Source organism: Haliotis cracherodii, unplaced genomic scaffold (assembly GCF_022045235.1).
Source record: "Haliotis cracherodii isolate W230 unplaced genomic scaffold, xgHalCrac1.p SCAF_25, whole genome shotgun sequence".
Lineage (NCBI taxonomy): Eukaryota > Metazoa > Mollusca > Gastropoda > Lepetellida > Haliotidae > Haliotis > Haliotis cracherodii.
This window is the reverse complement of record NW_027266281.1, coordinates 8,988,454-9,005,573: the sequence shown is the minus strand read 5'-3', so window position 1 is coordinate 9,005,573 and position 17,120 is coordinate 8,988,454. Positions and strand designations below refer to the sequence as shown.

At 37.3% G+C, this 17,120-nt stretch overlaps 1 pseudogene; it reads left to right on the top strand.

Annotated features, from left to right (window-relative positions):
- The first annotated feature begins 7,573 nt into the window (after positions 1–7,573).
- LOC139472752 (uncharacterized) lies at positions 7,574–15,893 on the top strand (annotated as a pseudogene).
- Positions 15,894–17,120: the final 1,227 nt, after the last annotated feature.

Sequence of the window (17,120 nt, the reverse complement as noted above, 5' to 3'; positions counted from 1 at the left end):
GCCAAAAACCAATTGATATGGACTCCTTCCATGTACCATTTGCAGAGAATTCTTTGCGTTGATAGCCCATACTAATGCAGTTTCCAAGTCCAGACGTGGGTCATCTTCCATAATCTTTTCAACACAATACTAATGCAGTTTCCAAGTCCAGACGCGGGTCATCTTCCATAATCTTTTCAACACAATTATCAACAACCAAATGATTTCTCTCATACACCCCATTCTGTCATGGACTGAAACCTGCAGTGTTCATAACTTCAATGTTCAGATTTTCAGCCATATCTCTGAACTCTGCATTTGCAAATTCACCACCATTATCTGCCAGAAACTTTTTCGGAATTCCGAATCCACTGCCTATCCATGGTTTTAGGATTTTATCACTAAACTAAATCTTGTTGCAAGATCAGTCGGGTCCCGGAAATACACACTTGGTTTCCACACTTTCAAGTCCATAGCTACAACTTCATTGAATTCAGTTGCCAAAGGTAGGCACACAACTGGTCTTGGTGGAGTTTTCTTGAACTTTGAGCAAATGTCACATTCACAAGTAACTTCATCAACCAATTCATGACAAGACTGATCCTTCACTCCAGCATCTTCCAGTAACATTGCCAACCGTTGGCTAGACGGATGAGCAAATTGTTTGTGCAACTTCACTATTGTTTTCTTCTTTTCTATCTTCGTCTTTCCAGTGATTGTGAACAAAACTTCAAATGTATTGTCCACAGGTACCCTTGAATGAACCAATGGGACCCAATAATGCCCTGATGAGGTACACTGTAAGTCAATTTCATTTCCAAAGAAAGAGGCTTTATCATTTTCCAGGTCCATGATAACTTTTGCAGCTTTCATTGCAGGCTTTCCAAGAAGTAAGGGTAGGTCACTCTCAACCTACATCCGTCGTAACAGTACATTTTACCCCAGCTATCTCACATGGAAGCGTAATCTTTTTCATTGATTTTGGACGCCTTCCACCTCCAAATTTAAACAAAGTCTCACTTGGACATCTTGTCACTTGTTCAAGTTCATGTTCATCAAGAGTATCTATGAAACACCTCACCCACACCTCACCAGCTACTGTAGAGCTACATGCACTGTCTAGGATTGCTGTATTTAATGTATCACACACTAATACCTCGAGTTCTTCATTTTTGTTTCCTGTGAAGAGTAAAAATTCTTCCTCCTTTCAACCATGTTTTCTTTTGTCCATATTTTCATTGGAGTCAGGGCAATCTTTTGCAAAATGAAATATTGACTGACAAATTTTGCAGTGAAGGGGTCCAAAGACATTCTGAACTCTCTTCCATCAAACACATCACTGCTGTTTCTACGTGCACCAAACTGTCCTCCATAACCTCTAAACTGTGAATTGTTCCCCCGCCAACCATAATGCTGGTAATTTCTATAACCTCCCTGACCTCTTTTACCCATCTTACTACGCGTGTAGTGTGCAGATTCTTCATAGACAGCATAGACTGGTTCAACTTTAATTTCTGATATTGGGATCATCTTCTCTTCACCATCTGATGCTGGTAGGGACTGTCCCAAAGAACTTTCTCATCGAAACACTCATCTGTTTGAGAGGGTTGCCTCATTAGTATAATCTACCCCAGTAAGCACCAATTGTCGATTTGTGTGACTGAGTCCAGCATTCTCAAGTAATTTGAAAGCCACTACAGATTCTGGTAGACTCATTGTGTACTTTTTAGTTCTGTTATAAAGTTTTTCAAATTCTGTGACATAGTTCTCCATGGTCATTCTTTCCAATCTTCTAAATCTGTCAAATTCAATGTAAACTTCATAAGCCTCCTGCACATGCGCAGAGTGATGGTGCGTTTGGGTAAGGTGTTTTCTCTGTTCTTTGGGAACAGCACAGGACGTTTCCACTACCTATTCGGAGAGAGATATAAGCAATAAGTACGAGTCAGGATACGTATAAATGATATTTTTACTCTAAAAAATACATATTATGTATAATTCCTGCAAATACAATACCTCCATTCAAAATCATTGCTTAAATCCGGTGTGTGGGCTGTCATGATAGAATAATAATCTTCAGATTTTCAACAGGGGTCCTTTGTAGGCAATTTAACCTTTTGTACCATATTGTCTACTAGGTATACAGTAAAGACTACTACTCGATCATCGATTGTTTGCTTATCAAAAGATATATTTGTTTTATTTAGAGAAAATAAGGGATTTTCGTGATTGATTGATATAAGAGGCCGGATTGTCAATGTAAATAAGCAGAGCAGTAACCAGCGGTAAATTGAAGAAAGGGGTCACTTATTCAAACCATACACAAGTTACATTTGTTTCAGAGCTTGAGCAGTAGTGAATAAACTCAGTTCAAACACCTTCTTCCATACTTGCAATGTGTGAAGGTCATGTCAAATGTCAAGGTTTCTCAGTTTGTTTGCACCACACCAATGGTTGCGGTTTTGGCCACACAATAAGCATCTGAGACATGCTTTGGACTTTGCAGTCTTATTCATTAAGCTAAGGTGTAATGATATACTGTTCAAAGCAGAATGAAGAACCAAAGTCTCTCACTCAAATGTCAAGGTCATGTGCACATTGAAAGACTTCCAAACTATACTTCAGACAGTATTTACAGTATGTAACAGTAGCTTTACATTTGTAACACCGCATAAGCTTTCAGTTTAATCTTTCCTGGAAGGTTATGGTTGAGTTTGAAGGTCAAGGTCATATCACTGCAGGTGATTTTAACTTTCCTGTTAGTGTAATATAAGCTTAGAACGGTTTGCTTTGTTACTGCAATATTCATGTCTTTTCTTCAATTTACAAGCGATACTTAATGCCGAAAAAGGAAGCGAAGTTTCAGAGAAAGGTCAGTAGACTACTGTCACCAAAAATTGTGAATGTTTGACTTTTGACACCTTGTCACAGTCAGTGTGAGCTTATGTGATGGTTCATTGTCCATCGATATGTAAAGCTGTTACTAGCACTGAAAACATCTTATTGATGACAGGCCCTAACCTCCTTATAATGCCAGAAGTAAATAATTGTTCTTATATAAACTATTAAATTGGAGGCACAGGACTTTGTTTCATATTTGTTTTCCTTAATGTTGATGTGGAAGTGTTGTCATTAAACCTGAAGTGTAAATACATCCTAACTATGGTGCTTCTGTTTCTATAAGTCCTTGCAAACACTTTCTAGTGTTTGAAATGAAATGATATTTTGCTCCTCTTTTTTATTTCAAGGAGACCTTTCAGTGGACCCACCCTTTGATGCAGTCAAAGAGAAAAAACATCAGGTATGGTGCTTTTCAATTCATCTTCATTATGATATTGTGTTCTATCTATTCCACTGTGTTATACTTGGAAACACTTTGTTACTTAGGTATATGTAAAATAACCTGTAACTGAGACTTTACAGACTTTATTGTTTACAGCTTTCTGCCTGCCAAACTGCTTTGGTAGGTTGAAATAAGATAAATACATGTGTGTAGCTATATTCATCTTCCATTTTTTTGGCATGAACAAGATCAGTTTAGTTAAAAAAATACAATTTCCGCAGAGTTTGAAATTAAGCATGGAAATTACAGGATCCTTGTCATTAGATTCATGTTGAAAGTTAATGCTATAAATGAAGATCCCAAAGAAGAAATTAGAGAATAGAAACACAATACATTTATATTGAGTTGTGATGGAATGTGTTGCTTTGTGGTTTCTCTGTATTTTCTTGCAGGTGGCATTCACAATATTGTTTGGTAATAAATTTGCTTTCAATGAACCAATCAATAACAATGACATGATTGTCAAAAAATGATTTGTTTGATTTGTAAAATGTTTTGGTAACCGTGATCATTTTTTGGTTACACATGTAGTGTCTACAAACAAAGACCAGGGGATGATTATCAATTATCAGATTAGCATTTAGAAACTGGTTAGTGTGTGTTTTCTTTAAGATCATATTTGACAAATAAGTCATGTTGTAGTACAAATACACAATATATGTAGGTATATTATATGATAATTGTATGTAACAGAATTTTTAAATGTATTGTGATATTTATTACTCACAAATGTATAGATAGCATGAGTTTAATAAATTGAAAGGTAAACCCAAATGAGAGTATGAGCAGAGAAGGTTACTCAATTAAGAACATACAACTACAACTACAACTACTACCACTACCACTACCACTACAACTACCACAGCGACTGATACCATTACTACAGCTACTACTACTATTACTACAGCTACTACTATTACAACAATTACTGATACTATTACTACAGCTACTACTACTATCACTACAGCTACTACTATTACAACAATTACTGATGCTATTACTACAGCTACTACTACTACTATTACTACAGCTACTACTACTATTACTACAGCTACTACTAATATGTAACCACAACTACTGCTATAACACTGCAGCTGAACTGTCTAGCTAGCCTGTGTGTCCCAAACCACAGTATGTATGCAAGTCTGCACATCATCTCTTGTGTGCAGATGCCCAATAGTGTCCCTCTTACCATGATTCAGGAGGATGCCAGTGATGCTGGAGGATGGTCAAAGACAACGTCAAAGAAAGTATGTAATGAAAGTCTATCTCAGGCATTGAAACAAGTTCCAAGTAAAAGTTGAAATGGTTTCTTGTATTGCGTCACAAAGTCATATGTGGAAAAACCTATTTAAGTTAGTGTAAATAGAAGTGTGTGAAAGTATTTTGTGATATTTGGCACTGAAAGTATTATTATTTTTTGCTTTCATTATGGACTTCAGTTAAATGAAAGGGGAAAATGAATTCTTTTGGAACCTTACTTGCATAAATATGATGTAAATGGTATGCTTATACAGTTCCAACATAGTTTGATAATAATATTCCTTTGAAATTTGATATGCAATGGTAATAGGTTGCAGAGTTTCTTTGTAAGAGGGACAAAGCAGCATGATAGATATGATATAAACTGCTGCAAATCAATGCAGAAATGTGTCCCATTTGTATCTGGAAATAATGGAGATTATTTTGGAAACAATAAAATGAATCACATGACGCAGATCCAGTACAATGTAATTCATCATTCAGACAAGTGTTTCTTAAGTAAGCAGGTCAGGTCTACTTACAGTGTATCATGTGGTTATCAAAGAGAGGTCAGATGCCAACCATGTACAATGGCATCTTAGTTCTTGGTAATTATGTAAAGCTTTGCTCATGTAAGGAGCAAAAATGTTCCGTTCATTCTCCAAGGTATTTTGCTTACTTAATATGTTTTCTTGAAGTTGAGCTTTAAGGCCACATTTTGTTTCCCAACAGATGTTAGAGATTATAAAGATGATCGCTAGTATTTCATCTCTTTAATACATTCTTTTGGGTGTCCTTCGCATATGGTCAAGGCCACAAGAGTAAATATGAGTAAACACTAGACATGTCTAGTTTGTGTAAAATACCAGTCATTTTGAAGGTCATTCGCTCATGAAATTACTTGTGAAGAGTTTGATTTGGGGTGTGTCGTTTGTATGTTACTGGGGTCAGTGGGGTAGCCTAGTGGTTAAAACGTCCGCTCGTTACACCAAACGTCTGGGTTGATTACCCACTTGGATACATTGTACAATGACATATCGTTGGTTGTTTTTTTACAGTACAATGTAAATGAGATTTTCTTTCTCAGAAACCTGACAGATTCTGCACCTTCTGCAAGAAGATTGTGAGCGGGGGGAAGCTCAATCGACATATCATAAGACAGCACCATATGGTTGATGAAGTCAAGGTCATTTTGACCAAAACTAAAACGGAACGCACCAATTTTTTTTATCCAAAACGGAGAGAAGGAATGGTGGAATATAATTTAGAACTTTTTAGAAATCAAAAAGAAGAAAAAGACATCCTTCTGATGAGGGAGAAAAAAACCAAAACACGAAGATTCATTAAAAATGTGTAGTCGGTGTAACCGTTTTCTGTCAAATAGAACTTTTTATCATCATAGAAAAACATGTGACGGCAACACAGCAGATCCGGTGTCCCCCAAATTTTTGGTTCCAATCAATAGGCACAAAAATGGTTTCTTGTATTGCGTCACAAAGTCATATGTGGAAAAACCTAGTTAAGTTAGTGTAAATAGAAATGTGAAAGTATTTTGTGACAGTTAAATGAAGTGGGAAAATGAATTCTTTTGGAACCTTACTTGCATAAATATGATGTAAATGGTATGCTTATACAGTTCCAACATAGTTTGATAATAATATTCCTTTGAAATTTGATATGCAATGGTAATAGGTTGCAGAGTTTCTTTGTAAGAGGGACAAAGCAGCATGATAGATATGATATAATGCAGTGTTTCCTATTTTGTAAACTGCTGCAAATCAATGCAGAAATGTGTCCCATTTGTATCTGGAAATAATGGAGAGTATTTTGGAAACAATAAAATGAATCACATGACGCAGATCCAGTACAATGTAATTTATCATTCAGACAAGTGTTTCTTAAGTAAGCAGGTCAGGTCTGCTTACAGTGTATCATGTGGTTATCAAAGTGAGGTCAGATGCCAACCATGTACAATGGCATCTTAGTTCTTGGCAATTATGTAAAGCTTGGCTCATGTAAGGAGCAAAAATGTTCCGTTTATTCTCCAAGGTATTGCGCTTACTTAATATGTTTTCTTGAAGTTGAGCTTTAAGGCCACATTTTGTTTCCCAACAGATGTTAGAGATTTTAAAGATGATCGCTAGTATTTGATCTCTTTAATACATTCTTTTGGGTGTCCTTCGCATATGGTCAAGGCCACAAGAGTAAATATGAGTAAACACTACACATGTCTAGTTTGTGTAAAATACCAGTCATTTTGAAGGTCATTCATTCATGAAATTACTTGTGAAGAGTTTGATTTTGGGTGTGTCGTTAGTATGTTACTTGGGTCAGTGGGGTAGCCTAGTGGTTAAAACGTCCGCTCGTTACACCAAACGTCTGGGTTGATTACCCACTTGGATACAATGTACAATGACATATCGTTGGTTGTTTTTTTACAGTACAATGTAAATGAGATTTTCTTTCTCAGAAACCTGACAGATTCTGCACCTTCTGCAAGAAGATTGTGAGCGGGGGAAGCTCAATCGACATATCATAAGACAGCACCATATGGTTGATGAAGTCAAGGTCATTTTGACCAAAACTAAAACGGAACGCACCAATTTTTTTTATCCAAAACGGAGAGAAGGAATGGTGGAATATAATTTAGAACTTTTTAGAAATCAAAAAGAAGAAAAAGACATCCTTTTGATGAGGGAGAGAAAACCAAAACACGAAGATTCATTAAAAATGTGTAGTCAGTGTAACCGTTTTCTGTCAAATAGAACTTTTTATCGTCATAGAAAAACATGTGACAACAACACAGCAGATCTGGTGTCCCCCAAATTTTTGGTTCCAATCAATAGGCACAAAGATTATGAGTTTCATGAGCAAATTTTGCAGAAATTTAGGGACACAGAAGTTGGCAAGCTCTGCCAATCTGATGACTTGATACAACAAGTCGGGTATAAACACTTCAGCTTAAGAAAATCGGAAACTTCGAAAAGAGAAGAAATGCGCAAATGTGTCATGACAGAAATGAGGGAGCTGGCCCGTCTGTTTATCAAATTTCAAAACCTGAGTGTTGATCATGTTCGAACAGAAGACATGTTCTTAAGAAAAAAATTGCCAACACTAAGAGAAGCAATCAATAAACATGCTGAATCAGATAATGGAAAAGAAAAACATGGGCTGAAACTCAATCTCAATGCTATCATTCAAAGAAGCATTAAATCACTGAAGGGCCTGTTTACAGAAAATATCCAGGATGAAAAATTTAAGGAATTGGAAAAATTTCAAATTGCTTATGCGTTTCGAGCACCAGAAATCTTTTCAGAATCGAGGTATCATCAAATATCCACTTCCCTGGACAAAGCTAGGAGGCCGAGCAACCTGCCCCATGAAGAATCTTTAAAGCTACTTCGAGATTTCATAGCAAAGGAAGTGTTGCGGCTTTGCAACTTAAAGCAATTCCCGCAACCTTCCTATGCCTGGCTCAGATCCCTCGTGGTGGCTCGCCTCATCCTTTATAATGGCAGGCGTAGGAATGAGCCATCCCGAATGTAAGAAAAGGAATGGGAAGAAGCCATGGATGGAGTGTGGGTTCCTTCTGATCAAATTGAAGAAATAAAGATGAGGCCGAGAAGTACCTGATTGGCCAATTCAAATTGGCTTACCTACATGGTAATTCCTAAAGTAAAATGAAACAATAGTTATCTTTGTTAATAATTATAAACATACTACCTTAATTATATTATTGCCATTATATTTGTTTTGGCTGTAAAAACTCCCAACTAAATCTTCAGAAGTCATGTCTTAGCCCACAACTCTTGCTGAAGCCCCAAGCAGGGAGATGTGAGGGAGTACTTCTGATGTAATAGTGGTAGTATTCTTAGCATTATCAACAATGAGATAATTCTTGTGTATACCAAACCTTTATTACATCATTGCCTGAATATGCCACAGGGACTGGAGGGTTCTGACATCTAGTGATCAGCTGGTGGCCATCTTTCAGACAGTCACTTGATGACATCACTACTGGCTTTTTAGTCATTATTTTCATTTCCGATGACATCATTCCAGCTGGACTGTATAACTCCACTTCTTATAATGTAATTCAAGCTGTTGATATAAGAGGGGTGTTCATTAAATATTTCCCCTGAACCACTTAGGGTTATCATATTTGGTTGAAATTTCACATGTGTAATGATACATGTATCTATGGGTTATGTCTGAATTTGCAGCACCGAACTATTAATCTTACCACTTTTACAGGTGTTATGATCGAGTAGGGTGTGACAATGGAGCCAGTAGAATACCGAGCAGTGATTAGGTTTTTATATTTGAACATGCATAAGGTGTCTGCACAATGGATTCCCAGGTTGCTCACACCTTTCCAAAAACAGGAACGAGTCAATTGCTCAAAGGATCTTTTGGACATGTGCCAAATAAACCAGGCAAACTTTTTTACCGGACTTATCACACAGGAAATTGCGGGACGCTATCAAGCTTAAGAGGCGTGGCATGCTGACCTATGGTGTCCGTCTCCTGCAAGACAATGCTCCAGTACACAACTCGCATGTTGCCCAGACAGAAGCGCGGCCCTGTGGCTATGAAATCCTTCCACATACTCCTTATTCTCTTGACCTTGCACCATCTGACTTCCACCTCTTTCCAGCCATGAAGTCATTTTTGAAGGGAAAACGTTTCACATATGATGAAACACTGATTTCTGAAGTCAAGTCCTGGTTTGAGACGCAAAATGAGGGCTTTTACAAGCAAGGTCTCCATAGTCGAGAAGTGTGTAACTCTTGGTTGTTCCTATGTGGAGAAATACTAGTACCTATGCCAAGTTTCATTCCACTAGGTCCATCGGAAGTGGGTCAGCGGAAATCTTTAATGAACACCCCTCAAATGATCCTCAAACAACGCAGTTCATTAAAGTATGTTGAGTTCTATCATACTCCAGGAAGAATGATATCATCAAACCATCATTCCCAGATTCAACTGGCAAAAATGGGAACTTGTTGAGATGTGACAGTGATGAAGTGTGTCTGGGCAGTTATTAACAACTGAGGCTACAAATCATCTTGTCAGATCAGTGGTACTATCCAGCATTGACTATGGTAATAGTCTACTTATCAACATCTGACAGGATCTCTGCAACAACCTGCACCAAGTGCAAAATGCTGATGCAAAAAGGAAGAACATGTCACTCCCATTCTGAGGTCATTACATTGGCAATGATGGAATGTAAGGCACTGACATTTACCTTCAGCTCATGCCATGGATTGGCCCCAACCTATTTAGCAGACCATCAGTAGTTGAGAAGAAGAGGCTTCTCACTGTTCCAAATGTCAGCCTCAAGTCCTTTTTCTGTTTTTCTATTTCTGTTTTCAAAGCTAAACTCAAGACTTATCTTTTTAATACATACTTCTAAGTATTATTATACAACTCCTTGTGTGCACTTTGAGCAACCACCCACATATAGGAATGGGTGCTGTCTGTCCATCTGAAATGTTTCGATTCAGGAGCAGAAATGTAAAAGAGAAGAGACATCATAACCAAACTTGGCACATAGATAGGTCTAGTGGTGAACTGGTTCCTTTTGATAGTTTGGGATTTTTGAAAAGTTATCGTGGCAACAACTTTGACTTTGACTCAAAACTGTGGTAGTGTTTGTTTCAGGAGGAGATCTTGAACCGGACATGTCGTATTGGTTGAGGATATGAGTATTTCATGCTGGTTATTATTAATAAATGGAAAACCTCCAGGTGTTGGAGAGACCATTCTGTAGCCATTTGTCTCCCAGGCAGGATATATAAGCTACCCCATCCCATGACAAAGATCGAGTCTGGGGAGGGATAAGTGGCAGATTGAAAACAAATAAAATGCCCTTCAAGACATTAAATTGTCATGTTCACCAAATGGGATACTTAAAATGTTTGCAGACGAAATATTAGGACAACACACCAGTATGAGACAAAGTTGAAATGTTCAACTGTAAGTTATGACTTGTATGTATGTCAGACTCCCTAGCAATATATCCACCATAGTAGATGAATCTGTGTCACATCTGTAGTGTTTTGAATATGTTGAGCTAACGATGCTCCAGTAGACATAGGATTTCCCTGAATCTGGCAATATGATTGTCTTGATTTGGTCATATTCCAACATGATGTAGTTGAATCAGAAAAGTTGTGTTTGGTGAAAGCTGATTCTTGTCCCGATTGACAAGCAAAAACTATATTGTTGGAATATTGCTAATAGTGGAATAACCCTACTCTCACTCACTCAGTTTGAGACCCAACATAATGTATTGAACTTCTTCTGTTAACTGAAAAATAGTGTCTTTTTTCATAGTCAGCTGTTGCAGATGAACCGGGTCCCAATTCTCATTACATCTGACCTCCAAGCTGTGTCCATGCTGCTGACTGTGTCTCAGATGGGAGTCATGCACTAATTGGATCCCGTGTAGAATGTGATATTCTTTGTCCTAAAGTGTTCAATTCTGGGCCCATTTTGAAGTTTCTATATAGCTGATGATTTGACATAATCACTATGTCGGAGCTGGTGATGGTCGCCCTAAAATCACGCTTCTTAATCAAATCAACATGGCTTCATCAGACTGTAAATTTTCTTCACTGTGAACAGAATCTATTTCTTGATTAACGCCGTGATGTAACTGGAATACTGTTAAAATCGGCGTTAAACCCAACTCACTCACTATTTCTTGATTCCTATGCCTGATGCCTGAACTGTGCCCAGACTGACCATCCCGTCCTGGATAATATAAGCCAGGATCTGAATATTGAGTGACACAATCTATACATGGCTTGAGACGACTGTCTGATGCGGTTTCATGACTCATCCCATGACTCATCCCAAAGCCTAAAACTACTCAATCCAACATATGGTGCCTTTGAAGGGGGCTCTTCAATGATGACTTGACGACTTTCTTTACAGGTACCAACATTTACTAACATTCTACCTTACTAACTTAAAGTAATCTATCTTCACTGTGAAGCCTCTTGAAGGTCCCGTTGACCTGGTTGATAATATGGAGTGCTTCCTGCATGCTCCAACACTTGCTGTACAATATACACCACCAGTCAAGCTTATAGTAGAAAGATCTCAAGTTGCTCTGCACAATTATAATTTAGTTCATATGTTAGGTGCATAGATAACAGTAACTGTCTCAAATGAAGTGGAGAAATTTCTTTTGTGTTTTGGTTGTCTAAGACGCTTCTGTCTGTGTTTTGCCTTGTGTGTGGTGCCCATATGGTTCATAAAAGTCACTTCTTTTCTTTTATGTTTTGGTTGTCTGCGACGCTTCTGTCTGTCCCCATCATGAGTTCATCTTGCTTCTGGGTCACACTACTAACTACCTTCATCAATTCATTCATTATGTGTGATGACACCTCAAATGCAGGATTATGGCAACGATGTAAAAAAAGTTTGGTATTCACAAGAATTATGTTTCTATCAAAACAGTTGTTAGCTCATTTTGCTGAAAGAAATTTGAGCATTTGTCAGGAGACTTGTCCATCTTTCTTTGTTACTGAACTTCAAAGTCCATTATCATATCAAAATCATTTTCTCAGAACATCTTATATGTGTCCATGGCAACAGCAATGCAGTCTTTTTATTTTTTCCCCGCAATTTGAAAAATTGTTGAAACATTGGCAAATTAAACATATCAATAAATGGATAGTGGTGCAGTCGATAGAATAACAAGTTTTGAGTCATGAACAATGGCATCCACCCATGTATAAAAGGTTAATAGAGATTAGTTAGCATCCATTTCAATGTTAACTTGTTTAATTCAGGCTGTAATCCAGATTGGGCAGATTGAACTTGATAATTAACATTATATATTTGGGAACATATTTGACAGAAATAGGGATTAATCCAGTTTAGGCAGATCATATTCATACTATGTTGAAGCATTTACTCCTTTGTCAATGATTTTGTTCGTTTGTTTTGTTTATTAATGCTGCACTACAGTATTCTGTAAATAATTGAATCTGAACCAGACAATCCAGTGATTGACATCATGAGAAACTTTGAAATTGGGTTTAGATTGCATGCATCAACCAAGTCAGCAAGCCGGACCACCGATCCCATTAGTAAGGCAAGTACTTGCTGCTGAAAATGTATCAGTGATCACAGGAAATTAAGTCAACTATAGGTCCTGGAAAGGTTTTGAATGACTTGTGTATAAGAACAAGGTCACAGTGACCTACTATCACAGAGAAGCATGTGTTAAATAATTATACATGATTAGAAGAAATTGGGGACAGGGTCATTCAACCAGAAATGCATATATCATTTTTGTTGCCTAGATCCAATTACATGCAGACATACCTGTGAAGATCTGGGTTAGAATAGGGTTAGAATAGGCCTTCAACCTGCTTGTTGTAAAAGCCAACTATGCTTGTGGTAAGAGGTGACTAACAGGATTAGGTGGGACGGCCTGCTGACTTGGTTGATGCATGTTTCTATATACCAATTGAATAGATCGATGCTCATGATGTCAATCATTTGATTGTCTAGTCCAGATTGCCATGACAGCATGAATAATGCTGACATGCAGTAAACAATATTCACTCACCCTAATATTTTGCATATATCCTTATTTGCATTTGGAAATTATCTAAAAGATTGCAATACAAAAAAATCAGGTGAGCTTCAGAGCCTTTTGGCTCTTGATTTTTGCAGATCTAACTATAACTAAATACAGAAATGCAGTTCAAAATTCATGACTATTTCTCCATGACCAATATAAATGTTGCCAAGGTTCTTGATTTAAGAAATACATTCACTCATATCTTATAGTGTGTTATAATAGAAGGTTTTATTTTTTATTTTCTTCAAAGAAAATAATTTTTCACTTCATTTGGGTATTTAACTATACTGTCACAGTTAAATTGACTAACAGCTCCAAATTATTCTTTGTGAAAGTTGAAAGTTGAAATTAGGTCATCAAGATTTCAGTTCGCAAACACAAAATCCCATCGTTTATGACCAGTTTGTAAACCAACTCTTCACAAATTCTTTTTTATAAGGCAAGGGTAGAAAACTCGTACCAGTACTGATACCAGAGGACATTATCCCGGCAACAGAAATACTCCTTAAAGGAAGAAAAGAAAATGGAATACAAGACACCAACGTCTTCCTTTTTGCTACGAAAGGTTCGTCCAGCCATTGCTCTGGCTGGCATTCTGTTAGGGATGTATGTGTGCAAGCTGGGGTGTGGGTTAACGCCACTCCTAATCGCCACAGAATATCAACGTATTACGCAAGCCTGGACATGAGCCCCACTGACCAGAAAGCCTTCCTCGACCATATGGGCCATGAAGCCCATATCAACAAAGACAACTATCAGTGCCCAATGGGAATACGGGAGGTTTCGGTGATGGGCAGGATGTTGAATGCCATGGATAATGGTAAGTGTAACTTTTTCTAAGACATCATTTAACAAGAATTTATGTAACAGGGGTTTGCATGGGACAAAACATGATTTTATAAACACCCATAGGAAATTCTTCTAAATCATGACAGTTTGACGAAACAGTAAGTAAACCTGCTGTGTTTTGAAATTTGAGGTAGTCTCACTGTTGAATATTTTTTTAATTTGAAGGTTACACGATATGCAGCTTTTCCATTGGACGAGAGGTCGGTCACATGACCGCAAAATTGACGTTCATAACTGTATGAACGACACAATTTGACATTAATACGTTTTTCATGAGACCATGTTCTTGAAATGACGTAAACACTGACGGAGTACTTCCACATTTCTGGGGAAAAACCTCGGAATTCCCTAGCACGAAAACATGCACAAGCATTCTTTCTGATCATTTAGAACCTTTATTTTTGGTCTCAGCGTTTCAGTATACTTTGAGAAATGTCATAGAGCGTGACTGCATGATTGTTCACAAATATCCTCGCTACGGCCCATCCTAATGAACAAACGAAGAAATGCACATCTAAACTATCGTAGTATCGACTCGATCAATGCCTAGGCTGTCATTGACCATCTCCAGCAATATATGAATTTACCTTTGTCTGTTTGACGCATCTTTATTCACCTTTCAATGATCGGCCAGTTGATGAATGATGACTAACACATGTAACCGCCACAGGTTCATTAACAACTTTGGAAATATCTCCCGTGACGTTTATCGTATTGGCCATTTTGACGTCTGGTACGACACGCTGTCATTGTGACTGACTTACTGAGGTAGTTCTTTACAGACCTTTCTCATCTAATGAGGATATGATTTGAACACATGTGCTGCGTAAGATGTTTCTGAAGAGCAAGTTGTGCATCCATACGCCCATGTCACCTCTCCTTTTGAGGAACTATTTTACTCAGCGATATAGCTGGTTGTTGTATGTCTGTCAGTGTAAACATGAAGTCACACGTACTAAATAAAATTGTGTTCAGATCTAGGTCTACATCCTTTGAGGTAAGAAATTGTGATTGGAGTATGAACCTTCTGTATCTGTATTATTAAATAGTGTTTATACCTTAGTGTCAGTGATGACAGGATTGACTTATTGATTTCAAAGCCTTAACTTCTTTTAGTGCAGTGTTTCATCACAGAAGTAAATTGACTATTTGACTAACAATCAGTCATGTAGAATAGAAACCTACTCCGTTTTGAAACTTGAGGTAGTCTCACTGTTTGAGATATCTCATATAATTTGAAACAAGCGCCTTAGCTCCATTCTACCATGACAATATTCAACATGATACCTACTTGAAATAAGTATTAACTGATCCAGAGGAGAGGTAAATGTGCAGCTATTGTATAAATACATTTGGATTCAAATGTCTGATCCAATTATTTGTAAATGCTAGTACCAATGACATTAATGATGCCAAGTACTAAGTTACACCTTTTTTATTACTATACTAGGGAAAAGTAATGTGTAGCCTAAAGTTTGTGAGTAGGAGTTATGTATACTTATTTGTTTGGGAATGTGTTGCTTTGTGGTGTCTCTTAACTTAACAATAACATGCAACTTAGAGCCTTGTTTGCTGCCATTACAGGCAGCCCATTCAAATGAGTTTGCATTGAATCATGACAGAATGAAACAATAACCTTATATTTTGTTGAACATTAGGTAGACTGAATTGAAATTGGTGCCAAGTACACAACATATTCTAAATTTATGAATCAATACAGATACAATTTCTGTATTTATGCCCTGTACACCCCTTCTTACCTTTAGTATATATTGTACATTTGACTTTCTTGCAGCAACAGCTACCATCACATCTTCAAAACCAGCCACAGGGGCACATGCCTCCACTTTTGACACTGACAGTGAGAACTAATGTTCAACAAAATATAAGGTTATTGTTTCATTCTGTCATGATTCAATGCAAACTCATTTGAATGGGCTGCCTGTAATGGCAGCAAACAAGGCTCTAAGTTGCATGTTATTGTTAAGTTAAGAGACACCACAAAGCAACACATTCCCAAACAAATAAGTATACATAACTCCTACTCACAAACTTTAGGCTACACATTACTTTTCCCTAGTATAGTAATAAAAAAGGTGTAACTTAGTACTTGGCATCATTAATGTCATTGGTACTAGCATTTACAAATAATTGGATCAGACATTTGAATCCAAATGTATTTATACAATAGCTGCACATTTACCTCTCCTCTGGATCAGTTAATACTTATTTCAAGTAGGTATCATGTTGAATATTGTCATGGTAGAATGTCAAGGCAGTGCAGTGGGTCAAAAGACAGCTGCAGTCTCCGGTCAGTGGTTTGCATTTGTTTTGCCATATTAACAGCAATAGAAACTAACAGTTTTGGTCCACTAGTCCTTATGATAATATATAGCAAAACCCTTAAAAAGGGCTAATTTCTACTAATCCTTATGATACCTTAACTTTTGGGCAATCTGTCTACTTTTGTCACAGAAACCCAGGTCTAGTAAATCTTTAATAGCTAGTTAAGTCTGTATATTAACGATATACTCATCTGGAAAGTAACAAGTTGGGGCGAGTAGAATCAGCCAATGTTTCCCTACCACCTTGAAAATCAAATTTCTGGTCCCAAAAGAGAACAAAGCCTTCTATGACACAAGTAAAAACATGTACTTGTGACTGGTTTGTATGTTTGAAAATCTTGCACTTGAATGTGATTTCAGTTTTTAGAATTTACCAATGTTTTGTGTGGAAGCTGAGCTGAGAATCAAACATCCTCATACTAAGGTCTTAATCAACATTCCAGTTACATGGACTAGAATGGATACAGCGTCCATTCAGAACTTTTTTGGGGATTTCTTTTCTGTCAGAGGAAGAGAAAATGGAGATCACAAGGGCAAAGTTTATTCTTATGTATGTATCATTCAACAGCTCCATGCTCCAGTTTTGTCTGAGCTTTACTGCTACTGCTGCAAAATCCTGCACTTTGTCAAGTTTGAAGTGAAATGATGAATATGCATATTTTTTAAGTGCATGTTACAGAGGCCATCTATCTTAATCTCATTTGTGATCAAGCATGCTTCCAACTTTGTTTTTAATCAAAATGGTCAGAAAGAT